This window comes from Cherax quadricarinatus, chromosome 66, assembly GCF_038502225.1.
Source record: "Cherax quadricarinatus isolate ZL_2023a chromosome 66, ASM3850222v1, whole genome shotgun sequence".
In the NCBI taxonomy this organism is placed as follows: Eukaryota; Metazoa; Arthropoda; class Malacostraca; order Decapoda; family Parastacidae; genus Cherax; species Cherax quadricarinatus.
Window position 1 is genome coordinate 6082500 of NC_091357.1, and position 19114 is coordinate 6101613.

The 19114-nt window shown below is 41.4% G+C and overlaps 1 long non-coding RNA gene across 1 annotated transcript in view; it reads left to right on the forward strand.

The window, feature by feature from the left end:
- LOC138854658 (uncharacterized) overlaps window positions 1-17078 on the forward strand; it is a 922066-nt gene extending 904988 nt beyond the window's left edge. The window contains exon 6 of the long non-coding RNA XR_011393846.1: window positions 16993-17078. This is a non-coding gene — a long non-coding RNA (uncharacterized lncRNA). The remainder of the gene's footprint in view (window positions 1-16992) is intronic.
- The last annotated feature ends 2036 nt before the right edge of the window (window positions 17079-19114 follow it).

Sequence of the window (19114 nt, forward strand, 5' to 3'; positions counted from 1 at the left end):
AAGTGGAGCGAAAAAAAATCTATACGAAAACTGGAACAAAGTCCTAACGGGTGTAGTAAATCTAGATTTCCGAAAGCGAAAGCATTGGACAAGGTTCCTCATCGAAGATTGCTGACCAAAATAATGATGCGTGGTATAGGATACAAACTTCATGCCGGAATTAATAGCACGTTCAGCAACAGCAATACAGCTACATGGTACTGAAACATAAGAACAGAGGGACCTGCCTTATCCATTTCCAAAAATCAGTACTTTACTATATCCTTTCTAAATCAAAACTTTTCCAATTTGAACCTTATTTATGCCCATCTTCCACCTATACTTCAGTCATGTCTTCCTTCAGTCTACGTTAAGGGATCTCATTTTTTCTTGGTATGGAATATTTCTTATGCAGTGTATTAATTTTGTCATTCTTCTCTAAATTTTCTTTAACGAATTTGGTATAAACCTTGATAATAGATCCCTCTCACTCTGTCAGTATATAATTTTTGAGTACTTTAACGGTGTTTCTAGTGGCTGTCTTCAACAGTTTCTCATTGATTGGTTCTTGGCTCAGCCCTATTTGCAGTTTACATAAATGGTGAGTGTGTGTAAGTCTGTAGTGAGGGGAAGGCTGGGTAGGGGTCGGCCTAGGGAAGGTTGGATGGAGGGGGTAAAGGAGGTTTTGTGTGCAAGGGGCTTGGACTTCCAGCAAGCATGCGTGAGTGTGTTAGGAGCGAATGGAGACAAATGGCTTTTATGACTTGACGTGCTGTTGGAGTGTGAGCGAGGTAACATGAAGGGATTCAGGGAAACCGGCAGACCGGACTTGAGTCCTGGAGATGGAAGTATAGTGCCTGCACTCTGAACGAGGGGTTAATGTTGCAGTTTTATAACTGTAGTGTAAGCAAGCCAATGGCAAGACAGTGATGGAGTGAATGATGGTGAAAGTTTCTCTTTTTCTGGCCACCCTGCCAATTTGTTAATAATAAAAATAGTTAAATGGTGTTAATATTAATAGTTTAGAAAACAGACAAATTGAAGATTGATGGACTGAACAACTCCAGGCTGGGGACTGATCACCTCAAACTATTCATCTTCCACCGCTCTTCTCTGTAATGGACTGAAGAAGCGACTGGTTGGTGAAATGTTTCTGTAACAAAGATTCCCAAACCTTGCACAAGTGTCTTATCCTTCATAAATGGTCTTGAAATAGAACAGTCATCCAAGTGAACGAAATTTGGGGAAAAAATATATGTGATGGTTGAGTATTGAGAGAACCTGGAACATTAGATACGCAGTGCGGGTTGTGGCATTTTATTGTGAAGACGTTTCGCCCACCAGGGAGTTGATCAAGTCCCTGGTGAACGAAACGTCTCCACAGTGAAGTGCCAAAACCCTCATTGTGTGTCTTGTTTACACTGTCGTATACTTTGTCATTGTAGCACCAAGTGGAAGATGAGTTTCAAACTTTGATGAGTTCCGAGTGTTTTCTTGTATGTAACTGTTCCAACTCTTGATATTTCTCCTGCCCTGAACGGGGCCGTCAACACTGAGCAGTATTCCAAATGAGGGATTTGGTTAGGGCACACAAATGTATTTATACTGAACTTTTACTGGCGACATTTCATGCAGACAGTGAACGTTACAAAGTCACAGATAAACACGGAGAGCGAGAGAGCTTGGAAAATAGTGAGTAGAAGTGAGGTAAAGATGAAGCGAGTTGCGCGTCATGTCATATCAAGTATGTCATATCAAGTGTTGGTATTTTATACCTCTCTTGCACAACTTGTCAGACACTGCAACATCATGGAATCTTGGTTCAGAGGACATCTACAAGACCTTCTTCACGGCTGCTGCAACTAACACATCCCTTTGGGTAGGACCTACTGCCACTGGGGAATCCCACCTACCAGTGACTATGTCTTCGTCTGCTACACGTCCCTAGCCACTGACATCTATATAACCGCCAGTCTCCTTGCCTGTGCTCCAGATTCTCCACCACCACGATGCTCTCAACACTAACTCCAAGGCTGAGGGACTGATTACCTCATCTTTTGTATATAGTTCTACTGTCTTCTAAGTATGTCCTAGAATCTGTATTGATAAAGCCACTGGATGGCGAAACGTCTACAATAAAGATATCCAGATGTTGCACATGTGTCTTAACTTTCATATCAGGTTTATTTGTGACTTGAGAAAGGCAGAGTGTGGGCGAAACGTTTCTCTCTGCTCTCGTATGGGTATCTCGTTCCTTTACCTATTCAGTTTTTTTTATGCCAAAAAACCTGTACTGTAGAAATAGCAATCTTGGTCATGACTACAAAGTTTTAGGAAACAGAAGAAGAAAAGGGCCTTAGTAAGTTTATTTAGATACAGGTACACATAAATACAATTATCATACATAGTGTAAATTACCTACGATAACCTAAAAAAGTCAGTGACTTAATTCCATTGGGGTCCTTGATTTATATTCATTGGGGTCCTTGATTTATATTCATTGGGGTCCTTCATTTATATTCATTGGGGTCCTTGATTTATATTCATTGGGGTCCTTCATTTATATTCATTGGGGTCCTTGATTTAATTTCATTAGTCTATGGTTTATTTCCATTGGAGTCCTTGATTGATTTCCATTGGGGTCCTTGATTGATTTCCATTGGAGTCCTTGATTGATTTCCATTGGGGTCCTTGACTGATTTCCATTGGAGTCTATGGTTTATTTCCATTGGAGTCCTTGACGTCCACTGGGGTACTTAAAGGCAAAAAATGAAACACAGGATCATGTTGGGTTACATAGCTTGAATTTTGGAATACAAAACACAAGAGGCAATACAGAGTCTGTACTGCACTCGCTACATGACGCCTCTGATGTACTGTTTTGGTAACCAAATTACGTAGAATAGGATAATAGACTGGAGAGGGTGCGGAGAAGAGACATAAGAGATAAGATAAGATTTCGTTCGGATTTTTAACCCCGGAGGGTTAGCCACCCAGGATAACCCAAGAAAGTCAGTGCGTCATCGAGGACTGTCTAACTTATTTCCATTGGGGTCCTTAATCTTGTCCCCCAGGATGCGACCCACACCAGTCGACTAACACCCAGGTACCTATTTGCTGCTAGGTGAACAGGACAACAGGTGTAAGGAAACGTGTCGAATGTTTCCACCCGCCGGGAATCGAACCCGGGCCCTCCGTGTGTGAAGCGGAAGCTTTAGCCACCAGGCCACCGGGCCACCCTCAAATAACACGCACACAGGAGAGAGAGAAAAGCTTACGACAACGTTTCGGTGTGTATATACTGGCTCCCTCACTGTTTAGCGTTAGTGGGACTTTGTCAGTGGTCCAAGTCGGACCGAAACGTCGTCGTAAGCTTCTCTCTCTCTCCTATGTGCGGGTTATTTATGTATTGTTCCAGTCACGGTATTGTGACTTAATTCTTTAAAGGCACATAAAATGTACCATCACTAACAAACCACGTGAAGGAAGATTATAAGAGGCAGTAAGATCTTCAAAACAAGAGATGTTGAATAGTTTTGATAAACGCAAACACGAAGCACTATTTGAAGTGCGAAGCGAATCACTTGATTTAAAAAAAAAAAGTGGAACTTCCTAGCAAGAGCTGCAACCAGATGTGGGTAAAGAGTTTGACATGACTCGTATGTCAGTGCATTAAGCTTCTCGGTAAGACACACATGCAACAGTTAGGTATCTTTATTTCGAAATTTTTCGCCTACACAGTAGGCTTCTTCAGTCGAGTAGGCGAAACGTTTCGAAATAAAGATACCTAACTGTTGCATGTGTGTCTTACCTAACAACCTGTCGGTATTTTATACCATTTTAATGTTCATTAAGCTTCTCAGTGAAGCTGTGAGCGTTAAAGTATTACACTCACTTTAAAAGGTGGAAAAGCACTTGGTAAACATCGCAGTCAACTGGATAATGCAAGGGTTAGTTGATGTCAGCGGGTTCATGTCGTTACTTCAAGAACCTACACAAGGACGATCACTTGCCACTGATCGTGTTGTGCTCGAGATAGTCGACGCAATAATATGTACTCTTAAATGTCATCAATTTTCTAAACCTATTCGCCATGTGGAAATTGTTAGTAGTAGTAGCAGCAGTCGTAGTAGTATCAGTATTATTATTATTATAATCAAGGGGGAAGCGCTAAACCCGGAGGATTATACAGCGCCTGGGGGGGGATGTGGAAGGCATTCAGGCTTAATTCGGGGAACTGGAGCACAGATCCAATTCCCTAAATCAAGAGCCCCTCACCAATATCAATAGTAGTAACAAATAAATTCTGATTCTTTACCTCTTTAATATCACTTTGTTTTCATCAGGAGAATTGACCGTAGGGAGTGGAGGGCAAGGAGAGAGCCTTCTGCTATACTATCCTAATTTTAACTTTCTAGACTGAATTAGGAGCTACTAGACCGTAGCTTGCCTGTCTCAGCAGATACCTTCGATAATGACAGTGGGCCACCCCCCCCATACTCTCTCTCTCTCTCTCTCTCTCTCTGCAGCATCACTCCTGCACCTGTATCAATATCTCTCTGGACAAGCAAGACTCACAAGCCGATATCTAACTCAGCTCCAAGTCCATATTTGTCCCACCTCCACATGCCAACACCCCCTCCCCCCAACATCCCACTTCCCCTCCACTCATCTGTCCCTACCCCACTACTCCCCAACACATTCCCCCACCACCACAACCTCTCCCCACTACCTACTCAACCCGAAAATGATCTCTTTCGTAAGTTTTGTCTTAATAAATATTTCTGTATTGATCAAGTACCAAGTGGGTACAATAATATATTTCTGTATATTAAGACCTTTCTGATCATCAGTGAAGAACATTGTATTAGTGATATTTACATTGATTATATATATATATATATATATATATATATATATATATATATATATATATATATATATATATATATATATATATATATATCACACTGGCCGATTCCCACCAAGGCAGGGTGGCCCGAAAAAGAAAAAACTTTCACCATCATTCACTCCATCACTGTCTTGCCAGAAGGGTGCTTTACACTACAGTTTTTAAACTGCAACATTAACACCCCTCCTTCAGAGTGCAGGCACTGTACTTCCCATCTCCAGGACTCAAGTCCGGCCTGCCGGTTTCCCTGAACCCCTTCATAAATGTTACTTTGCTCACATTCCAACAGCACGTCAAGTATTAAAAACCATTTGTCTCCATTCACTCCTATCAAACACGCTCACGCATGCCTGCTGGAAGTCCAAGCCCCTCGCACACAAAACCTCCTTTACCCCCTCCCTCCAACCTTTCCTAGGCCGACCCCTACCCCGCCTTCCTTCCACTACAGACTGATACACTCTTGAAGTCATTCTGTTTCGCTCCATTCTCTCTACATGTCCGAACCACCTCAACAACCCTTCCTCAGCCCTCTGGACAACAGTTTTGGTAATCCCGCACCTCCTCCTAACTTCCAAACTACGAATTCTCTGCATTATATTCACACCACACATTGCCCTCAGACATGGCATCTACACTGCCTCCAGCCTTCTCCTCACTGCAACATTCATCACCCATGCTTCACACCCATATAAGAGCGTTGGTAAAACTATACTCTCATACATTCCCCTCTTTGCTTCCAAGGACAAAGTTCTTTGTCTCCACAGACTCCTAAGTGCACCACTCACCCTTTTCCCCTCATCAATTCTATGATTCACTTCATCTTTCATAGACCCATCCGCTGACACGTCCACTCCCAAATATCTGAATACATTCACCTCCTCCATACTCTCTCCCTCCAATCTGATATCCAATCTTTCATCACCTAATCTTTTTATCCTCATAACCTTACTCTTTCCTGTATTCACCTTTAATTTTCTTCTTTTGCACACCCTACCAAATTCATCCACCAATCTCTGCAGCTTCTCTTCAGAATCTCCCAAGAGCACAGTGTCATCAGCAAAGAGCAACTGTGACAACTCCCACTTTGTGTGTGATTCTTTATCTTTTAACTCCACGCCTCTTGCCAAGACCCTCGCATTCACTTCTCTTAAAACCCCATCTATAAATATATTAAACAACCACGGTGACATCACACATCCTTGTCTAAGGCCTACTTTTACTGGGAAATAATTTCCCTCTTTCCTACATACTCTAACTTGAGCCTCACTATCCTCGTAAAAACTCTTCACTGCTTTCAGTAACCTACCTCCTACACCATACACCTGCAACATCTGCCACATTGCCCCCCTATCCACCCTGTCATACGCCTTTTCCAAATCCATAAATGCCACAAAGACCTCTTTAGCCTTATCTAAATACTGTTCACTTGTATGTTTCACTGTAAACACCTGGTCCACACACCCGCTACCTTTCCTAAAGCCTCCTTGTTCATCTGCTATCCAATTCTCCGTCTTACTCTTAATTCTTTCAATAATAACTCTACCATACACTTTACTAGGTATACTCAACAGACTTATCCCCCTATATATATATATATATATATATATATATATATATATATATATATATATATATATATATATATATATATATATATAATGTTGAGATCTTCACAGATATCTTAATTTCCTCAGTGTTTTGGGAAAAGTAGTCCTGAGAGATGGTAGTTCAAACATGGAACCTCCAGCTCTGATTGGAAGGTAAAACTCTAGCTTTGTTGGAAGGTAGAACCTCCAGCTCTGGATGGTAGAATCTCCAGCCCTGGATGGTAGAACCTCCACCTCTGTTAGAACGAAGTCTTTAAGGATATTTAGACTAAGTCGCAGTGAACGACTGTCAGTAAATAAACGGAAGTGCCGGAGACGCGAACCGTGGTCCTTGCATGTAGTGGTCCAACGCTGTACCACTGAGTCAAGAAGCTTATAGTATCATTATATAGTGAACTTAAGACAGTGTTGCAGCTGCAACGAGCAGCTGTAACGAGCAGGTGTAACAAGCAGATGTAACGAGCAGGTGCAAGAAATAGCTGTAACAAGCCGCTGTAAGAAATAGCTGTAACTAGCAGATGTAACAAGCAGCTGTAACTAGCAGATGTAACAAGCAGCTGTAACAAACAGCTGATTAGTTCCTAAACTTGCGTTTATTCTTGATACATAGAAAAAAACATTTATGTTTTTAATGTCAGTTGAGTGACCAACAACCTGGTTGACCCGGGGGGAGGCTTGGTCTGGCACCGGTCCCCGGGGGGCCGTGACCCCCAATATTGTTTCCAGTAATCAATAGACGGTGCTGTAAATGTAGTAATTTGGGTTGCTGTTAATGTGGTAAATTGGGTTGCTGTTAATATGATAAATTGGGTTGCTGTTAATATGATAAATTGGGTTGCTTCTTTCCTCAGCAGGTTCGACCTTCCACTCTACCTTCCTCAGCAGGTTCGACCTTCCACTCTACCTTCCTCAGCAGGTTCGACCTTCCGCTCTACCTTCCTCAGCAGGTTCGACCTTCCGCTCTACCTTCCTCAGCAGGTTCGACCTTCCACTCTACCCTTCCTCAGCAGGTTCGACCTTCCACTCTACCCTTCCTCAGCAGGTTCGACCTTCCACTCTACCCTTCCTCAGCAGGTTCGACCTTCCACTCTACCCTTCCTCAGCAGGTTCGACCTTCCACTCTACCCTTCCTCAGCAGGTTCGACCTTCCACTCTACCCTTCCTCAGCAGGTTCGACCTTCCACTCTACCCTTCCTCAGCAGGTTCGACCTTCCACTCTATCCTTCCTCAGCAGGTTCGACCTTCCACTCTACCCTTCCTCAGCAGGTTCGACCTTCCACTCTATCCTTCCTCAGCAGGTTCGACCTTCCACTCGACCCTTCCTCAGCAGGTTCGACCTTCCACTCGACCCTTCCTCAGCAGGTTCGACCTTCCACTCGACCCTTCCTCAGCAGGTTCGACCTTCCACTCGACCCTTCCTCAGCAGGTTCGACCTTCCACTCGACCCTTCCTCAGCAGGTTCGACCTTCCACTCTACCCTTCCTCAGCAGGTTCGACCTTCCACTCTACCTTCCTCAGCAGGTTCGACCTTCCACTCTACCCTTCCTCAGCAGGTTCGACCTTCCACTCTACCTTCCTCAGCAGGTTCGACCTTCCACTCTACCCTTCCTCAGCAGGTTCTAGTGCTGAAGGAAGTAACCACAACAAAGTGGTCACCTGGCCAGCAGTAACACAGGTGTGGAGCAACACACTGTTATTCACACCGTCACACTGCTAATAACCTTCTAGAAGTTATGACGGGGAGGGGGGCCCTTGTGGGCTGGGTGGGGTGGTGGGCTGGTGGGCTGGGTGGGCTGGTGGGCTGGGTGGGCTTGTGGGGCTGGGTGGTAATGCAACGCCATCACTTATAAATATTAAGAATGACAGCACACACCTAGCAGCCACAGATGAGTCATTATTTATCAGATATATGTTTCATACATCGGATGTACATATATTTATACATCAGCTATACATACTACACATAGAATATACATCATATCATTATACATGTTACAATGAGCCACTGGGCAGTGCGGCGTAGGTTGAACTCCAGGTCAGCTATTTTTCACTGGAAATACACCAATAACCCGCACTCAGGAGAGAGAGAATTAATGACGTTTCGCTCGGACTTGGTTCATTAACTAGTCAGTGTGTGACTAGTTAATGGTCCGAGTCGGACCGAAACGTCGTCATAAAGTTTGTCTTGTATGTGCGGGTTATATTTGTATATTGTTCCAGTCATTGTTGTGCCTTTATAGTGAATTAACAATGACAATATTTCTCAATCAAGTTTCGTATAATGACCGCTAGAATGTACGAGGAAATACTATATTACCTGCGAAATCCGCTATAATGACCTCGAGAATAAGTTACGGGAACATTATATTACCAACTCCTTTCTAAAAATTTTCTCTTGTACGTTTAAAAATACTTTTTTTTTCATTTATGTTCATGTAAAAATTAATAATTTTGTACCAAAAGAACCTTAGAAAACTTGCCTAACCTTATTATAACAAGCGCAATTGAATTTAGCCTAATCAAACTAAATATATTTTAGATAAGTTTACAATAATTTAATAATGAACAAACACAGTGAAATATTTTTTTCGTTAGATTCAGAATGATTTTTGCGAAATTATTGCATACAAATTTTCACTTGCCTGGTGTTCTTGCCTGTGTTCTTCAATGTATCTGGTGTTCTTTAGTGTATCTGGTGTTCCACAGTCGTGTTAATCATATTTTTTCCCTCGCGGTAATACATGCACTTTCGTGGGTAATGCGATATTCGCTTTTCGCGTTGCTGTTCCTTTTTCCCCCCGCGGTGATCTCGCGGTAAAATTTGTAGTGTAAGCATGGAAATGAGGTATTCGCTATTCGAGTTACTGTCATTTGTTTTTTCGCGGTGAGATGCGCAGTTTTGATAGTGATGTGGTATTCGCTCTCTATTCGCGCGTCGTTCTCACTGTATTCGCTATTGCCGTACCTCTCTCCCTTTTTTTTTTTTTTCTCTCGCGGTGTGCTCGGTTTAAATCTAGTTCCGTGATGCTTCTCGTTTCTTGACCTTGTCAACCTGTCTCAGTATTTTCTCTAGTTTACACTCCTCTGTTCTCTCTCTATTGTGGCACGGAGAGAGAGAGAGAGAGAATGTGTGTGTGTTAGTTAGTTAGTTACCATTTTGTCCTAGGCACATGTCGATTAGACACTAGGCCTGTTGTATATGCGTGCGTGTGTGTGTATGTGTACTCACCTAGTTGAGGTTGCGGGGGTCGAGTCCGAGCTCCTGGCCCCGCCTCTTCACTGATCGCTACTAGGTCACTCTCCCTGAGCCGTGAGCTTTATCATACCTCTGCTTAAAGCTATGTATGGATCCTGCCTCCACTACATCGCTTCCCAAACTATTCCACTTACTGACTACTCTGTGGCTGAAGAAATACTTCCTAACATCCCTGTGATTCATCTGTGTCTTCAGCTTCCAACTGTGTCCCCTTGTTACTGTGTCCAATCTCTGGAACATCCTGTCTTTGTCCACCTTGTCAATTCCTCTCAGTATTTTGTATGTCGTTATCATGTCCCCCCTATCTCTCCTGTCCTCCAGTGTCGTCAGGTTGATTTCCCTTAACCTCTCCTCGTAGGACATACCTCTTAGCTCTGGGACTAGTCTTGTTGCAAACCTTTGCACTTTCTCTAGTTTCTTTACGTGCTTGGCTAGGTGTGGGTTCCAAACTGGTGCCGCACACTCCAATATGGGCCTAACGTACACGGTGTACAGGGTCCTGAATGATTCCTTATTAAGATGTCGGAATGCTGTTCTGAGGTTTGCTAGGCGCCCATATGCTGCAGCAGTTATTTGGTTGATGTGCGCTTCAGGAGATGTGCCTGGTGTTATACTCACCCCAAGATCTTTTTCCTTGAGTGAGGTTTGTAGTCTCTGACCCCCTAGACTGTACTCCGTCTGCGGCCTTCTTTGCCCTTCCCCAATCTTCATGACTTTGCACTTGGTGGGATTGAACTCCAGGAGCCAATTGCTGGACCAGGTCTGCAGCCTGTCCAGATCCCTTTGTAGTTCTGCCTGGTCTTCGATCGAGTGAATTCTTCTCATCAACTTCACGTCATCTGCAAACAGGGACACCTCGGAGTCTATTCCTTCCGTCATGTCGTTCACAAATACCAGAAACAGCACTGGTCCTAGGACTGACCCCTGCGGGACCCCGCTGGTCACAGGTGCCCACTCTGACACCTCGCCACGTACCATGACTCGCTGCTGTCTTCCTGACAAGTATTCCCTGATCCATTGTAGTGCCTTCCCTGTTATCCCTGCTTGGTGTGTGTGTGTGTGTGCGTGCGTGCGTGCGTGTGTGTGTGTGTGTGTGTGTGTGTGTGTGTGTGTGTGTGTGTGTGTGTGTGTGTGTGCATGTAAGTTACCTTTAAGGGTCCTGTAGCTCGGTTGGTAGCGCACTCAGGTTACACATTGAGTGCCCGTGGTTCGATCCCCGGGAAGGGTGGAATCATTTGGGTGTGTTGCCTTCAGATACCTGCTGTACCTGTGGTGTTAGGCGACTGGTGTGGGTCGCATCCTGGGGGACAAGATAAACCTAACTTGCGGGATATGCTCTGCATAACCAGGGGCTTTCTATATAATATGTCATTGATGTCAGCTATGGTCTGTATAAGTTGTATCATGTACGTGTAGAAATATTATTATTATTATTATTATTATTATTATTATTATTATTATTATTATTGCTGCTATTATTTTATCAAAGGTACATATTGATAGTTGATTCATTGTAGGTAGGTGGATGGGTGAGGTGTGTGAATATTTGGTGAGTACTCACCTCTATGTACCCACCCGTATGTACTCACCTCTATGTACCCACCCGTATGTACTCACCCCTATGTACCCACCCGTATGTACTCACCTCTATGCAGTTGCAGTTCGGAGTTTCATATGAGACAGTACACAAATAATCCGCACATAGACGACGTTTCGGTCCGACTTGAGCCATGGACTAGTCACTGTACTGTGCCTTTTTGTTCATTATTATAGGAGACGTTTGGCCACGAGTGGCTTCTCCACACCTCGTCCCGAAGCCACAAAGAAAGAAGCAAGGAATACGATGCGAGGTCGCAGTAGAGCTGCGAGTAGAAAAAAAAAAAAGCAAACGATCGGGGTAAAAGGGCCGAAACGTCTTCAATAAATGTACCCTAAATGAATACATTCCTGTTCATTTCGCTCAGTGAGTGGGTGTCACTAGTTTAGCAGTCTGGCCAAGGTGCGGTTTAGCAAGCACATTTTGTGGACCGTAAATGCTGGTCCTATGTCGGTTGTTGATAGCTCTTCTCAGTGTTTATAATAATAAATACATCGACTCAAGGCTGAGGGACTGATTACCTCAAACTACTCCTGTTCTTCACCATTCACCTTTGTATAGACTGATGAAGCCAATGTGTGGCGAAACGTTTCCTCATTAAAGATACCCAACTGTTGCACATGTGTCTAATTTATTAATAATAATAATGATAAACCACGGAACGGGTGGGGGGTTGAACCCATAGCGAGAGAGTCGTAAAACTCCAGGCCAGTGCGTAAGCCAAACCCCGTGTTATTACGATTTCATGAATCGTAATAATAATTAAAATTATTATTATTATTATACAGAATAATTATACACTATTATTATTTTATTATTTCGGTGTTTCATTATTTCATCATTATTATTTTGTTATAATTGAACTTCAGTGATACTAAAAAAATATGTGCACTCAGAGGCGTACATCTCTCTGTATAAAGACGTATATTAATCCACGTTGAATGGATTAAAATCCCAGCTGGTGAAGAGGTTACGAGCAGGTATTAAACCCCATCAACTAAGCAATCGGCAAAACCATACACACAATATATGTATAGTCAGAGATAACATCCGCGCCTCTGGTGGTCAGAAGAGGTATTAGAAGGTGAGTTGTCAGTTGTGGTGTTAGGTAATACGTTAGGCGGGTTGTCCGGCTTCTCTAAACAAAATAAATTGGTGCAGTATCCTCTTGGAGGTGTTGGAAGGTCGTGTTGTGTGTCGTCGTTATTGGTTGTCGAAATGTTGTTGTGTGGATCAGAGCGGAGTAGCGTACTATGGTGTAGAAAGAATACGAGTGTACCAGGGAAAACGTTGATTATATATCTTTTCGCGCACGAAGAGGCTTATCTAGCGTGTGTGTTGTGTAAGTAACCGATGACGTTCGTTGGGATACCTATTTAAGGATGCCGGGCATACAGGGATATATACACAAGTGTATATCTCTTTATATACAGTGAGAGTTTAATACTTATTTTAGATATTTACTAAGGGTTTGATGTTTAGTTTAGATATTTATTGAAAGCCTAATACTTATTTTAGGGATTTAATTCTTCACTGGTGGTGAACAGTCGATAGGCTTCAAACAACCATTACCCAACTGATTATGCTGATGTGAAAGGCTCTCGATCCAGGGAATTTTATGCATCTTCCCTTTTCCTTGGATCAAATCTGATTACCTGCTGAACCTCCAGCCCCTGTCCAACCCCCCCCCCACCGCAGGTGGGGGGGGGTCCTCCAGCCCACCACATGTACTCTAGCATAAATTCTTAGTGTCGCCATGAGTACACTTACCTAGCGCTTATTAGACGGAGGATTGAACCTTCACGACTCCTTGTGTTGTGAATTACTCATACCGGTTTACCGCTTTTTCTTCCTCTTTTTCTACTACTACTGCTACTACGAACTCATTTAAAATTAAGTCCTTTTTAAAATTTTCTCTTAGACGTTTAAAGACATATTTTTTTTTTCATTTATGTTAATGTAAAAATTAATAATTTTTTTTGTCAAAAGAACCTTAGAAATCTAAACTTGCCCAACCTTATTCTAAAAAGCGCAATTTAATTTGGCCTAATCCAACTAAATATATTTTAGATAAGTTTACAATAATTTAATGGTATAAACCTTGGTAATAAATACCGACAAGTTGGTTTAGAAAGACACGTAAGCAAACTATGACATATTTATTAGAAAACGTTTCGGTCCTGGGACCTTGATCACTTCTAACATACAAAGGTAGAAAGGCATTATATATATAGGCGGAGAGTGAGGTGTGACGCACGTGACCTGAAGAATGTCATAAGAACATAAGAATGGAGGAACACTGTAGAAGGCCTACTGGTCCATGCGAGGCAGGTCCTTATCAAAACAACCTCTGCCTATGATGAGGACGGGTAGACGATGAAATCATGTGACTCCTGTGTTGTTGGGTTGGTGCTGCTTAAGTATCATGTATGCCAATGTTTTTGAAATTTTGTAGTTTCCAATGTTGCGTTCTATAGTGTCGGTGATGGCGATTAGTGAGGCTTCTAGGCACCGTCGGCGTCTGAGGTCTGGTTCGGTGAGAACGAGTTGTGCCTCATTCCAGTTCATCAAATGTCCCGTGGAGTCTCTGTGGAGGACACAGGCGTACCTTACATCGTCTCTGTTAGAGGCATTTCGAAATGCGTTTTCTAATAAATATGTCAGTGTTTGCTTACGTGTCTTTCTAAACCAACAATAATTTAATAATAAACAAACACAATGAAATATATTTTCTTCGTTAGGTTCAGAATGAGTTTTGCTAAATTATTTCTTACCCAAATTTTCGCGTGCCTTATTCGGCAAGAAGAGCGTTGCTATTTAAGCCTATTCGGCACGACATTATATATATATATATATATATATATAATATATATATATATATATATATATAATCAGATTGGAGGGAGAGAGTATGGAGGAGGTGAACGTATTCAGATATTTGGGAGTGGACGTGTCAGCGGATGGGTCTATGAAAGATGAGGTGAATCATAGAATTGATGAGGGAAAAAGAGTGAGTGGTGCACTTAGGAGTCTGTGGAGACAAAGAACTTTGTCCTTGGAGGCAAAGAGGGGAATGTATGAGAGTATAGTTTTACCAACGCTCTTATATGGGTGTGAAGCGTGGGTGATGAATGTTGCAGCGAGGAGAAGGCTGGAGGCAGTGGAGATGTCATGTCTGAGGGCAATGTGTGGTGTGAATATAATGCAGAGAATTAGTAGTTTGGAAGTTAGGAGGAGGTGCGGGATTACCAAAACTGTTGTCCAGAGGGCTGAGGAAGGGTTGTTGAGGTGGTTCGGACATGTAGAGAGAATGGAGCGAAACAGAATGACTTCAAGAGTGTATCAGTCTGTAGTGGAAGGAAGGCGGGGTAGGGGTCGGCCTAGGAAGGGTTGGAGGGAGGGGGTAAAGGAGGTTTTGTGTGCGAGGGGCTTGGACTTCCAGCAGGCATGCGTGAGCGTGTTTGATAGGAGTGAATGGAGACAAATGGTTTTTAATACTTGACGTGCTGTTGGAGTGTGAGCAAAGTAACATTTATGAAGGGATTCAGGGAAACCGGCAGGCCGGACTTGAGTTCTGGAGATGGGAAGTACAGTGCCTGCACTCTGAAGGAGGGGTGTTAATGTTGCAGTTTAAAAACTGTAGTGTAAAGCACCCTTCTGGCAAGACAGTGATGGAGTGAATGATGGTGAAAGTTTTTCTTTTTCGGGCCACCCTGCCTTGGTGGGAATCGGCCGGTGTGATAATAAATATATAATAATATATATATATATATATATATATATATATATATATATATATATATATATATATATATATATATATATATATATATATATATATGTCGTGCCGAATAGGCAGAACTTGCGATCTTGGCTTAAATAGCAACGCTCATCTTGCCATATAGGACAAGTGAAAATTTGTGTATGCAATAATTTCGCCAAAATCATTCTGAACCTAACGAAAAAAATATATTTGATTGTGTTTGTTTAGTATTAAATTATTGTAAACGTATTTAAAATATATTTAGTTGGGTTAGGCTAAAATAAATTGTTCTTGTTATAATAAGGTTAGGTAAGTTTTCTCAGATTCTTTTGGTGCAAAATTAAAATTTTTTACATCAACATTAATGAAAAAAATATATATTTAAACGTATAACAGAAAATTTCAGAAAGGACTTAATTTTAAATGAGTTCTTGCTAATTGACCAGTTTTACATATTCGGCACGACATTATATATATATATATATATATATATATATATATATATTATATATATATATATATATATATATAATATATATATATATATATATATATTATATATATATATATATATATAATATATATATATATATATATATAATATATATATATATTATATATGTATATATATATATAATATATATATATATATATATATATATTATATATGTATATATATAATATATATACATATATAATATATATATATATATATAATATATATATATATATTATATATGTATATATATATATATATATATATATATATATATATATATATATATATATATATATATATATATATATATATATATATATATATATATATATATATATATATATATATATATATATATATATATTTCTTAAGAGCAGACATTTAAAAAAATTGTGTGCATATCTAGGAAATAATTTTAATCTTACTAACAATATAAAATATGCTCGCCGGAATATTTTTGCTAGAGATTATTCGGGGAATTGTTTAAATGTAAACATTGTTCGTCTCTGAATAATACCGTATTGAGATAAGACACTATTCCCCTTCATAATTAATCTGTACGTGATAATACCATATTCCCCCCTCATTAAAATATTCACGGTCCCTTCATTAGGTTTTAAAGGAAGCAAACTTTTGACTATTAATGTAAGGATGGTGTTTAAATACTCTGCAATAGCGCACATAGTTGTGTGCGTTTTACATCTGTTAACCGCTTATGGGACCTAGTTCCTAGGCCTTTTGTGTATTCATATGTTCTTGTGCTACCATCCACAGGATGGACAGGAGGTACACAAACTAGTCACTACCATCCACAGGATGGACAGGAGGTACACAAACTAGTCACTACCATCCACAGGATGGACAGGAGGTACACAAACTAGTCACTACCATCCACAGGATGGACAGGAGGTACACAAACTAGTCACTACCATCCACAGGATGGACAGGAGGTACACAAACTAGTCACTACCATCCACAGGATGGACAGGAGGTACACAAACTAGTCACTACCATCCACAGGATGGACAGGAGGTACACAAACTAGTCACTACCATCCACAGGATGGACAGGAGGTACACAAACTAGTCACTACCATCCACAGGATGGACAGGAGGTACACAAACTAGTCACTACCATCCACAGGATGGACAGGAGGTACACAAACTAGTCACTACCATCCACAGGATGGACAGGAGGTACACAAACTAGTCACTACCATCCACAGGATGGACAGGAGGTACACAAACTAGTCACTACCATCCACAGGATGGACATGAGGTACACAATAAACTAGTCACTACTGCGACAAAATCAAATCTGACACGAAATGTAGAATTAGTCACCTTTGTTTATATTAATTATTTTTGTTTTTGTTACAGGCGCAGGTGTTGGTGACGTTGCAACGCTGCTGGCAGGTGTCCAGCAGAATGTCAGTTGACATTGAACGTTCTGTTTTGAGCAAGGTAAGTGTCCAACGGTTATGTATATGCTACAACAGCTGTTACGTACATGTTACAACAGCTGTTATTTACATGTTACAGGAAGCTTCGCTAGGGAAATAAAAAGTTGGAAATAAATTTTAGATGAAGCTGATATTTAAGCTTCAAATAATGTGAATGATGTGTGTGTCACTCATTGATATTTATATAGTTCAGTTTTAGTCAAGCTTGAGGTACTGGACTGCACTGGGCGGCTGTATTAGGCGTGAAGCTTGTGTCCATACGCAGCCAGTCCTCTATATTACAGTCATCATTTCACTGTTATAAAGTCAGTCTAGTGGGTAACTCATGAAGGCATATTTAACTGTGAAAATCTGACAGTTATGCCTACCACGCTCATCAGGTCATTATGTCTGGTAGTGTGTACTCCCTTATTTGTGGTTGCAGGGGTCGATTCACAGCTCCTGGCTGTGTGTGTGTGTGTTTGTGTAAGTGTATTTGTCACTGTGAGCGCTTTGCAAAACACTGTGTACAGTGCTTTGATATGTAAACCGCTGCAATATGTAGTGCTGATATGAGCAGCGCTGGCTGTGATGCTTAAAGAGCTGTCATATTTTCAGGGCTGTGATATGTACAGCTCTGATATGTGCAGGGCTGTGATATGTATACTGTTAAATGTACTGCGTTATAAGTACAGGACTGTCATAAGTACAGTGGTGTGTGTACAGCTGTGTCATATGTACAGTGCTGTGATGTAACGTGAAGCTTACCAAGTAACTGAAAGTAGTGCTGCAAGTAATGCTTACCAAAAGAACAGCAACAGCAGCACCACCACCACCACCACCACCACCACCACCACCACCACCACCATGATCATCAGTAGCAGCAACATCACATCAGCTGCAGCACCACCACCATGATCATCAGTAGCAGCAACATCACATCAGCTGCAGCACCACCACCATGATCATCAGTAGCAGCATCATCACATCAGCTGCAGCACCACCACCACTATAATCAGCAGCAGCAACATCACATCACCATCACCACCACCACCATGATTATCAGTAGCAGCAACATCACATCAGCTGCAGCAGCACCGCCACCCACCATCAGTAGCAGCAGCACCAGCAGAACTCACTAGTAACGTCCACCTCACCGCCACCTACCCACATTACCATATCTGGTAACGAGGCTATTAATGTCAAAGCTGAGATAAACCACACTATAAAAACTGTACAGTGTATTACAGTGTATCGTAGTGTATCACAGTGTTTCGTCACCTTGATGGACATAATGTGATCAACGAATCTAAACACAACTTCGCAAAGGTTCATTCTCACCTTACAATTGTGTTCATTTTCCGTGCTAGGTCAAGTATTGGTAATTATTTAGACATCTTCACACACACGAGGGACGAAAACATGCCAGCACACGGTATTAGAAGGGGATTTCTTTCCCAAGCCGAGGCATGGCTGACCGACACGTTACAGAGCTGGCATAAAAGGGTAGATATCAGATTAGAAACACGTCACAAGTAGCGTTCCACCGGGGTCAGTGCTGAGCTCCTTGTTCAGCCATATACCAAAAAAGAGAGACAGGTTCTTTGGCAAGAATTCAACAAAAAAAATCTCAGGATTTGTGTAGGTTAATGCTGGGGTCAGAAAAGTGGCAGATGTAGAGAAATTTAGATCAGCATGAGGAGCTAATCCTTGGAAACAAAGATAACCACAGCATCTGTTTACTAAATGATATCAAACTTAGGTAAATAAACGTAGATGCAAATAATAATGTGACATTTTATTGTAAGATTATCGGCTGTTAAAGAACACCTCTGTTCGTCTCTGTTGCTGGTAGTTTTAGTTGCTGATAGTTGTTGCTGGTAGTTTTAGTTGCTGATAGTTGTTGCTGGTAGTTTTAGTTGCTGATAGTTGTTGCTGGTAGTTTTAGTTGCTGATAGTTGTTGCTGGTAGTTTTAGTTGCTGATAGTTGTTGCTGGTAGTTTTAGTTGCTGGTAGTTTTAGTTGCTGATAGTTGTTGCTGGTAGTTTTAGTTGCTGATA